Genomic DNA, 12,129 nt, shown 5'->3' with positions numbered 1-12,129 from the left:
TTAGATTAAGTTTTTGGCGCAGGTTCATTACCAAGAAAGTGAAGAAACTATAAGACCTATCTAAACCAAACCATGGATAATGCATCAAGGGATGAACACTCTCAAACTTGCTGCAGATGCTGGATTCGAATAGCATTTTCTGGGTTTGTGAATAGTTTTTGAAGTTTTTTAATAAGTTCATTCCCAAGTAATTGCAATTCCCATCAGATCAAAATTGCATAAATGTTCAGTGCATCTTGGGATGTACACCCTTGATTATTAGTTTAGTATGGGGACTTTGCCTTATTTTAAGACAACATTCGTTGAGGTGAGCTCTGTAATCTCTGATTACCTATATTTATTCAGCGCATGTGCATTCTTCAATACACCTCTAAAGAAAAAAATTGTGTGTGCCTTAAAAGGAGATTATAATGCGCTTGTGGGATTAAAACAAGGATGTTGCCGGGGCAATTTCTCCCATATCTCACATCGTCTCCAAGATCTCTCATTTATCGCTCGTGGAGACTTGGTCTTTTAGAGATCTCCGGTGCAGTCTCTAGTAAGCTCAGGTAGTCTCCTTGCACTGTCAGATAGATCTCTACCTTGAGGCGTTCAAAACATTTGGTATTCTTGAAAGACCTCTGGGAGATCAGTGGAAGATCCAAGAGGTCATTGAGAGATATTCCTGCGCTCTTTGGGCATTCTTTGAGAGACTGATTACCTTTGCAATCGCTGAGAGATTGTTTTGGGTGAAGTCAAAACTTTGAAGAGACCAGAGACTTTTGAGAGATCATTGAGAGATTTGGCCAATTTTGAAACACTCGGCAATCTCTCAACGCTCGCTACTTCTGTGTAAAAAGGGCTAATGACCCGCTGTTCAAAATTTCACCAAAAATTTTTATTATTATTATTATTATTATCCCAATTATTAATATTCTTCAACAATAAAAGCCTTAGATACCAATGAGAAAAGCGAGGCAGGCTTCCTTTCTCAGAAATTAATTTTATGTCTTATCATAATATTAAGAAAATGAAACACATTGAAAAGAAACAGTTATAATTCATTATTACAACATAAAATTAAAAATATGAGGTATAAAAACATTTTGTGTCATACCTAATAAATTTATATTAGAAAACATACTGAAGCATTGTGTCAGAATATTACATTGAGTTTGTATTAAAAAAAGAGTTACCTTTCTTTTTCTGTACGTTAAAAAATATATAATAATAAAAATACTACATAATTGTGGTACATGGTGATACGGAAAGCCGTAGGGTACCCCACATTATTATTATTTTTTTCCGATATATGTATACCAAAATAATTATTTCACCTAAAGAATAAAAATCGGGTTTTTTACTGTATTATTATTTTTCCGCAACAATAATAATCTTGTTTGTCCAATGCGTAATCTTTATTTTTTATCCCCCCCCAAAAAAAAAATCACCTAAAAATAAAAATCTTGCTTTTTTACAACATTATAATCTTACTTTTTTTTAACAACATTATCATTTTCCAGCAACGATTATAATCTATAGTCTGTCCAAGTTTATACATTATCTTTATTTCATCCTAAAGTAAAATTATAATAATTTTTCTCACTTAACAATTATAATTTTGTCTTTCCATGTGTACACATTATTTTTATTTCGCCTCAAAATTATAATAATTATTCTTACTTTACAATTGTAATCTTGTCACTCCCATGTGTACACATTATTTTTATTTCAGTCTCCCAAAAATTATAACAATTATTCAATATCTTAACTAGTATGACTATTGTGCACCAATTGTTCTGAAGAAATGTATATGGGTAAATTGAAAAAAAAAACCATACACCTAATTATCAACCTGCACTAAAAAATCAGACTATTCGAACAATTTCAATTTTTCAGCATGTGTCTTTTGATACTGACTAAATGCCTGCCAATTACCCCATTGATATCTTTAGACACAAAAAAGTTATGCCCCGAAGGATGCTACAAATGACAGAAGTGCAACACCTTTTTGTGACATTTTGAAAATTTCATATGTTTGGAAGATCTGTAAATAAGTAATTAGGATTTATGTAGGAAATAAAGATTTTGCTGATAAAACAAGCATTCTGAGAGTATTGCATTAGCAATATTAGTCCCCTACCGGCAAGTGTAATCTGGTTCCCGTTAAGAATTGAAAATGCCATAATTGATCTATAACTAATCAAGGTAAAGCCACATACCAAAAATCAGCTCAATATCTACAAGCGTTTAGAAGAAAATTGCGGAAAACCCTTTAAAATTGAAAAGGCCGTAATTCCGTCCAAAATCAATGAAGCGGAACGAAATGCAAACTTGATCTGTAACTCATCAAGATACACTCGCATACCAAAAATCAGCTCAATATCTGCAAGCGTTTAAGAAAAAAGTGCGGAAAACCAAGTGGGACAGACTGACAGACAGACAGAGGGACAGACAGACAGACAGACGGACGGACAGACTCAGAGGAAACCTATAGTCCCCTCCGGTTTCACCGGTAGGGGACTAATTAAATATACTGAACTTTAAATTCAGACTGTACTGACTTTTGCTTGACCAAGTTACAGTCGCGACTGATGCTGAAAAAAAATGTCATACCAGGAGTGTAACAGAAAAAAATGTAATGATGTCCCAAAAAATTAGTTTCAAAAGTCTGTATGACGAGTGAATAATAATAAAAAAAGAATTCTCAAATTGTAAAACAATTAAAAGATGAATTTAATTTTTGAGAATTCATGAGGACATGACGCTTCACGCAGGCATATTTCATGAAACGCTTTAACGCTTCATGATACAAATGTAAATATGCAGGCGAGAAGCGTTGTAGTTCATATACCTCATGAATTCTCAAAAAAATAAATTCATATCTTATGTTTACATTATTTTTCTGATGACTTCCTACATATTTTTGTCATTCAAGATCATTTTTGAAAAAAAAAAGTTTGCACTATTTTTTTTACTTCAATTACATCACAATGGAAATATTCTTACTCATCCCACGGTAGTTCATGAGAACGTGAACTTTTTTTCCAATTTGCAAAGAATCTTAAGGAAAAATATTTGGAAATGTAAATATTAACTGATATACCATTTAAAGGTTTAAAATGTTATATGAATCACAAACAGCAAAAATGAGAGTCAGTATCTGTGCAAATCAATTTATGTCAGGAGTGCAACATTTGATGTTTTGCTCCCCAACTTGAAAAAAAAAAAACTTTCATCTGTATTCAATTTTTTGCTTTCCTTTTAGGAAAATAAAGACACAAAGACCATTTTTATGTCAAATGAATCTATCATTTACAGGATCTGTCTGTGTTTCAGATCCATATTTCCTTGGTCAGGGGTGCAACACATTTATATAATGATCTTCTATTCATACTATAAAGTATTATTTGGTTAATAATATCGAAAACTTGTGTTATAGTATGAGAATATGATCCTTTTTGCCCTCTTTAGTTTAAGTGTGCTACTTCATTTATTAAGCGAATATTTTCAATCTTTGGGAGATTTAACCAAATTGTGGAGATTTTAAATTTACAATAAGTATACTTTAATGTTAGATGAAATATCAAAGAAAATTTTCTTATTATTAAGGTTTATTTTTTCAACTTCATGTTTGTCGCACTATAGGCACTTCGCTCGTCTTGTTCGCCAGTCTTCTTTTGCATGTGTTTGTAGTTGAGGGTAACGTTGAAAATTTTCACCCGAGAAAACCATTATCAATCGAGGCGCAGCCGAGTAATTGCAGTATTTGTTATAATATTTCCAACTGTTTTCTCTGTGATATCTCTTTGAAAGTAAATTGTGTTAGTTTCTCGATATCTACAACTGAATGTAAATTTCTCCAGGTGAAAGGTCAATACACTTCGGCTGTCATTTTGTCTGACGTCTGATGCCTCGTATATTTGAATTTTATAGAAAGCATTTTTAAAATGTATTTACATTTTTTTCGCGTGAATCATAATAAGGAATATATAAGGAATCACTGTCTAGTTGCTATCTTCCATCACGATGGCGGGGCGTATGTGGTTTGATCATTTAGAGGGCATTAAAGGTTATTGACTGATTATCGGGAAATATACATTGTATATGCCCGCCCCATCCTCACAACGTGAGGGGTCCAGAGTCAACACGTTGCCGTTTTAATTTGTTGACTCTGGACCCCTGACGTTGTGAGGATGTGCCCGCCCGTGGTCTTCGCGAGGAAAAAACGGACCGAGATTTACATATGAAAATTCATTTCGAACTTTATTTACCTAATCCTTCTTTTAGTGATGATATATTTAATATAACATTTATAACCTCCAAGGAATTCAAAAAGACATATCGCTTGTGAAAGAAAAAGCTAAGAAAGGAGAGTAACTTCATCTGACTTTTAAAACTCTGCTACGTAAAACACGTTATTTAAAAAGTCACGTGACGGAATTTAGTGTTCACAGAGTTACCTGAGGTAAGAAATCACGTGGGGAATTACAATATTCAACATGCCATATCCATTGGTTACAACAGAGAGTGCGAATGTAAGAAGAAGCAGTTTTTTCTCTTTTAAACCATTGGCGCATGTTTGTCTATTAATCTCCTCTGTAAATACATACTTTTATTTAATGTAATTACGTAAAATTGTAGATTAGATATTGACTGTTTCTGCAATTAACGAGGTTCGCTCCTGAGCTTTTGAGCAGATTTTTATCTTAACCTATATTTCAAAAATTCTGCATAATGTTTTAATTCTTACAATAAATTTGGATTCTACAATGCCAATTTAACTATATTCAGTTAAAACTCCATGATTAAATTGCATACCAAAAGCATTAAGTGAGGAACTATATTTTGTGGCGGAAGGTTTTCTTAGAAGAAAATGATCATTTTTTCTCTTTCGAAGTATTCAAAGTATTTTAAGTTTGGATTCCTATTTTTACACGCAGTCTGCACACATAGTTATTTTGTGCAGTGGACTGTTTTATACTGGTCCTAAATTATCTATTAAATATACTGTCATGAATTCTATCATCATATTTGATAAATATAGCAAATATTTTGTGAAAATGAAGGGAAAAAATAGCCCTAATTTAAGCTTAAAATTAGCACTATTTTAGTTATATCTAAAAATTAACATCACAGACCCTCACTTTTAATTTTCTTTTCTGAATATATACGATACATTTAACCATTCTTCTTAAATTCAGTAAAATGTCATTACTTTCAAATGATTTTTTTGCTTGTTAAATTTTTAATGCCAGATAAATGAAAATGTTTTGCAAAAAGGTCAAATAATTGAACATGCGGAGTAATTTGAAAATTTCTTCGTTGTCACAAATTTTAATGTGTCTATTTCAGATGAAATAAGACTGTTTTTGTTCCTATAATTTATTTGAACAAAAAATATTGGAGGAAAAACTTTAAAATTTGATTTATGTGTAAGACGTATTTACAGTGCAAAAAGGTCAAACTAAATGATCTGTAGCGCCAAAAGAAGCGCATTGACCCCCATTTTTTGTTTTGATTTTTAATGAAGCTGTGTGTATAAATTCTAAAAATATACTTGATAAAAAATTCTCGTTACTTTTGATGGCAGGATCCAACCTCCTTAAAAGAAAAATGCTTGTTTTCAAAGTTTATTTTGTCGCAATTTTGGCGTGTCCTTAAGTGCAGTCATCCTTTCTATTTTAGTAATCATGGCAACGCCGTTCATCCAAATCAAAAACTGATATAAAGAATTATGCGTCTTAGTGTAGTCAACTTGTGTGCCAAGTTATATTGAAATCAGATCAAAACTGTAGGAGGAGTAGCGTTTTGAAAGTATTTCACAGAAATTTCTATTTTTAGTAACCATGGCAACACAGTTCATCATAATCAATAAACAATAACAGAATTATGTATCTTAGTGTAGTCTACTTGTGTGCCAAGATGAAATCAGACCAAAACTGTAGAAGGAATAGCTTTTTGAAGAATTGTTTACGGACGGGCACACAGACAGACAGCTAGACAGACAGACGAACGGACGGACGACGGACACCTTACTATCGCCTTAGCTCTTCTAGTCTCTGACCAGTAGAGTTAAAAATGAAGTTCTGCATCCATTTGATAGGTCGGAGCTTCCTGAGTTTTGGACCTTTTAAAATGATTTTTTCCACCACATACATCTGGGTGAATTTAAAAAAAAAACGCATATTTATCAACCCACACTAAAAATAAGGCAACGAAAATAGATTTCTATGTCTCAGCATATGTGTTTAGATAGTGTCTAAATACCTGCCAAATATCTCGTTGATATCTCAATTAACAAAAAAGTTATGTCCAAAAGTGATGCTAAAATTGTCAGTAGTGCAACACCTTTTTGTGACATTTTGAAATTTCAATATTTTTGGAGATCTGTGAAATAAATAATAATGCTTTATGTTTAAAAGAAAGACTTTCCTAATAATATTCAAAGTATTGAGCTTTAATTGTGGACTGTAGTAACTTTTGTTTGATCAAGTTCTGGTCATGGCTGATGTTTAAAAAATGTTATACCATGTCAGGAGTGCAACAGAAAAAATGTAGTGTTGCTGAAAAAACATCAATTGTAAAATTCTGAAAGAAAATTAAGACAAAAAGAATTTTCGGAGTGTAAAACAATAACTGATATACATTTTAAAACTTAAAAATGTTATATAAATCACAAGCAGCATTAATGAGAGTCAAGTATATGTGTATACCCAATAATGTCAGGAGTGCAACATTTGATGTTTTGCTCCCAATCATGGAAAAACTATTATCATTATATGATTTCCTGATTTTTATTTTGGAAAATAAAGACCCAATGGACATTTTTAGCAAAAAGATTTATCAATTACAGGATCTGTCTGTGCTTCAGATCTATATTTCTATGGTCAGGAGTGCAACACATTTTTTTAAAGATTCAAGTTGTGTGACGAAAACACTTCTATTCATGCTTAGAAGTATTCATTAATTTATAATGATCTTATTGTATAATTTAATACTAAATTATTGACAGTTTTATTATTGAATTCCTTCCTTTTTCAATTTTATCAATTCAGATGTGTTTTTATCTTTTTCGTGATTTTTTTTACTGAATGTTAAAAATAAACACACTAAAAATTGTCAAAAAATTCAAGTAATTCCTCCTCAACTTCACTGAAACAACAGAACAAGTTCTTAAGTAATTTTCACTTCACAATTATATTATATGATGATATAAGTGAAAAATATGTTATAAGTAGTTGAATTTTTCCAAAAAATTTCAGTTTGGTGGTCTTTTTTTTAATTCAACCATCTGCAGTAATTGCTGTCCCAAGCAGGACAGTAATTGAAAAAAGAGGAAGAACAAGAACACTTAGGAGGATTTCAATTTGTTTTCGATGTTTTAAATAACTACAGCCAATAAAAGGTAAGAACGGTGATTTTGCATTTCTTAAGGTACAATACTCACCTCGCCCGAACACTGTACTCTCCTGATATTTGAATCATCGTATTGAAATTTAAAAACAGTAATAATCGTATATTATGTCCTTGAAAAACATATATATGGGGGAAAAGTAACTGCATTATAGTCTTGTGTTTGGATAAAATGAGCAGGGAATCAAATGACGAATTCCAATTGATTACAGTAGGTATTGAAAATATTTAAAGATACCAGATAAAAATGGACTAATTTGCACGACAATTTTGACACTTTAGGGACTTTTTTTCCCCACATTCTTAAACTTGTTTATTGCTTTTATTTTATTTGATTAATGATTTAAAACTACCTGGTGCATGTTTGCAAAACAGCTTAATAATTAATTCCTCACCTGGCCTCCATGAAACTTAGCAGCTTCGCGTCATTGGTATATTTGAAGTTAGAAAAGTCCAAATTAGGGTTGGAAAATATTTTTGGAATACTGTATATAAAATATATCACTCTGAAGGCATTTTGTTAATTTGGAAACATATGGGTATGATGTCATGCCAGAAAAACAACCTAATTCTGCTTGTTCTTCATCTATTCAGTCGCTCTCAGTCTTCAACTTTAATAACTTGAACTCAGATTAATAAATTTGAAAAAAGCCAAACTACAGGGACTTTACATTTGTCCTTAATTGGCGCCTAGCGATTCGCTGAATTTCACTCAGAGAGATCATGGATCAGAGGCTTAGTGAAGGCAAAAATGTGCAAAACTGTGCCAAAATTTTTAGTCACCGAGGAGCCGCGTTTCCGTCTAGACAAAAACGATGGTAGGTTAAGGTGCACCTTGGAGCTGGAGAACGCTGTATGGACGCCTGCGTTTTACAATAGAAGTCTTTTGTATGTGGAAGCGTAGTGGTTGCAGACGGCAGGCGCTGGTGTCATAAAACTTAGATGATATCACTTTTGATCTCAGTCTCACTTTCCCCTTATACATTCCTTTAGTAAAAGTGAGAGTGAGATCAAAAGTGATCTCATCTAAGTTTAATGGCCCCGGAGCCAGGTGACTTTATTGCATACATTGCCGTCCATTGGCGCTTTTTGACAGTAGTGGTAATATGTGCGGAGATTAATCTTTCCCCTCTTTAGAACAAGAAACAAATGTGCATATTATCATTGACGACAAAATGTGCTGCGAACATTGATAAATTTTGTATCGAAAAATATTGCTTTGAAGAATATTTTCTGGGATCATGTACGTTAGGGGTATTCTCGGTCTTCTTATAAATTGCAACTTGCACATTGAAAATATGGCACTTTAAGGTGACGGCCATTTGATTCTGAAGGCGGAAATGACAAATGACAATGTCAAACCTCTTTATCTCGAACTCAATGGGACCAAGAAAATACTTCGAGATATCCGAGGATTCGAGATAACCCGGGTAAAATACTTAAAGAATAAGTAGTTGGGACTTCCAAATCACTTCGACATTCAATGGTATTCGAGATATCAGTGTTCGAGATGCCAAAGTTGAACTGTAGTTTCATACTAGTAAATGATAGATATTTATTTTCTTCACTGAAAAAAAGTTTAACAAGCAAAAAAAATATAAATAAATAAATAAAATAAAATAAAAAAAGGGAAACTGCCAAACTCTTATAAAACTCTATTTCGTTGGGGAGAGGGGAGGGGGTGCTAGCATGCATTTGGCATGGACAGATTATTTATTTCCTTGCCAGATGACGACTATTTATTTTCGAGGACAGATTACGGTATAACGGGTTAATTTCGCGATGATCCAAATTTTACATTCTTTTCGGGCATTTTTAGATCGCAAAAGAATGCAAAAATTTGCCAAAATTTGCCAACGATTGTGTACCGTATAGACTACAAATCACTGGGACAAACGCAAATATAGGACTAAGCCAATATAAAATAACAATGTTTTGGCATATTTTCGCAAAACTAGTGATACATTGCGCAATAGGAAAAGGTTGTACGTTATTTATTTCCAAAATCAGCCATCCCACACCCACCCTTCTCAGAATCAAATAGTCTTCTCCTAATGCTGTTGTTTCTTTGGAGTTGAAAATGACAATGGTGCGTAAAAAAAGCGACACTGATACGTTGAGGCATTGGTGATAATGGTACGTAAAAAAAAGTATTACTTAAGTTAAGCATGGAATCTAATGAAACTGAATAGGTAATTTTTCAATATTATCATAGAGCAGCGCCTATTACTGAAACCGTAAAGGTGTTAGGTGCGGCAGTATGTGCAGTGAGGTGGGCACTTATTGTCGCTAGCGACGATATGTACAGTATGTATGCCTTTGGACAACAAAACTTGAATCCATATCAAGGAGCGGCGCGAATAGAATATTAAATACTATTCCTCTAGTTTATTATTCTCAAGTATCCTCTCCGTGAATCCGTTGTTATCACAATACGCTTAGTGCCAATCATTCTAGCCTGCTGTAAGATCAAACTTAATGTTAATCTATAGAACAAGTAGTAAAAGTCAAGTTGGCCACTTCAGTCAAAATGTTAAAATCTTTTTATTATGTAATTTCGTTATCATGTGTTTATCAGCGATATGAACGGAATAAAATACAGATTAACCGACTACCCGACCCGACACATCATTGCGTGTTCAAATTTAAGCACATTACTCTATAAATCTATTGACAAGCCACTTTGCTCGACTATTGAGGTTACAAGATTAAAACTTTGGTAACGATCCAAAAGGACTTACATATTCCTACACAGACTGACTGGGTTTGGGTCTTTATTTTGAAACATGCGTACTTTATTTTTTAATTACCGATAGGGGTCCTGTGTTTAGGTTTGTTTCTACAATTTATCACAAAAATTATTTTTGCACACAAACTTTTGCTTCCGTTCTCCTTGCTTGGTATCAATGGCGAGGGTTTCATATGGGCGTAGGGGTCACACCCCTTCCTTTTGTCACCAGAATTTATGTTGTAAAATTTAATCTAAAGAGCATTTTGAGTATTTAATTAACCTTCATTAAGTTCATTTTGAGTATTTAATTAACCTTCATTAAGCCCTTTGTTAAAACAAACTTATATCTTTGAGCATGAATACATTTCATATTCCAGAAAAAATTCCTTAACAATTATACATTACAGCTTTACTTCAAACCTAAAAACAGTGAGATAAAAACATCATTTTGGCATTATAAAATATGATTGTACCATTGTGATAATTTTTGTTCAAAAATGGTGTTTAGAATGCACGATATTTTTTCTTTGAAAAATTCGGGAAATTCCCCGCCCCTTAAGGAGTTGTGTCTTTCGCCCCATCTTTGCATCTCAACTTTTACCTGAAGCTGTGTATTTTAAAAAAGTTCTTCATAGCACAATTGTTAGAAATAACAAGAGACGCTTTGGTAAGCAATGAAATCTCCTCCGGATTGAACAGGACACCGATATACATGTATACACGTACAATCTACATATTTTGCGTCAATAAAATGTGTTTCCTTACTTTACGTTTTTTAATCTTTTCAGAACTAGAAATATAACCTGTTTTTATGCCAGTCAAGCTTCACTTGCACGTGAACCTTGTGTAGCTTGCAATATGGTGAAAAATTGCTGTAGTGTGCATGAGGCTTGGATCCTCCATTTATTCCATATAATTAAAAAATAACAGACCGAAAGACCATAGTTAGTTAGGCATAACATTTTTTCCCAAACATCTTAACAATAAAGTGATGGTCAAAGTATTATGCATGATTCTTCTATGAATCTCGGTAATTTTGCGATCGTTGTAAGGGTACCGCGAAGGGAGGACCAGACACCGGGGATTATAACGTCACCAGATAATCAGTTAATCTGAGACCGAAACAAAGCCAAACAAACGATACGTAGATTGTGATCAACGATCATAATTTAAACCAAACACATCAGCCGAGGATCAGTTAAACTCGGCGTGATGGCAAGAAAACTTGTTTATCTTCACGCCGTCTCTTGCCAATATTTTTTCCAGACCTTTCAGGTATAAAGCAAAATGCACCGATTTAATAGGGATAATCAAATTTTTCCAGACACGTTAAGATCATTTTTAATTTTAATCGCGTTTCAGGCTTTTTGAGTTTTGCAAATTGAAATATGGTTATTATTTACTCAAAATATTAAAAATTTACCTATATAAAACTTATAATCATCTGCACCGTGTGAAGTACTCAATTCGTTCTCACCCAATAGATATAGGTAATTTAAAAGATCAGCACGTATAATGCAGTTTGTACAAAGCTTTTGTATGTCTAAAGTGCATAAATCTATTCTAAACTCATAGAGATATAAAAGAAAGCACTGAAATCTTGGATTTGTCTCCTGCAAAAAAAAAGCGGGGTGGATAAGAGCCTTTCACTCGAAATTATTGCAGCCTTTTTGTGTACGTCATACAAGAACAATTTTACTGCCATGTCATCATCGTTTTCTTCTCTTTTTTTTTCAATAATTACTTTTCAAAACGGGATAAGTGTACATTGGTCGAATTAAATCTGCCTTTTATGAATGCTCTCTCAGGTTTATCTCTAATGGGATTGACTTTTGAGGATATGATTAAGCATACTTAGCAATTGCATGCATATTTAAGACATTTTATAAATTATTACTTTTCGTGTAATTATAAACTGTACGCATGTTTCCTCCTAGTGGGGCATGGTATTTAAACCTCTGGAGTTATTCATATTTTACATGAAAGCTGGAAAGTAAACCAGG

Source organism: Saccostrea echinata, unplaced genomic scaffold, assembly GCF_033153115.1.
Source record: "Saccostrea echinata isolate AGI-Se365-2 ecotype Australia unplaced genomic scaffold, CSIRO_AGI_Sech_v1 ptg000054l, whole genome shotgun sequence".
NCBI classification, from domain to species: domain Eukaryota; kingdom Metazoa; phylum Mollusca; class Bivalvia; order Ostreida; family Ostreidae; genus Saccostrea; species Saccostrea echinata.
This window is presented reverse-complemented; position numbering follows the sequence as displayed.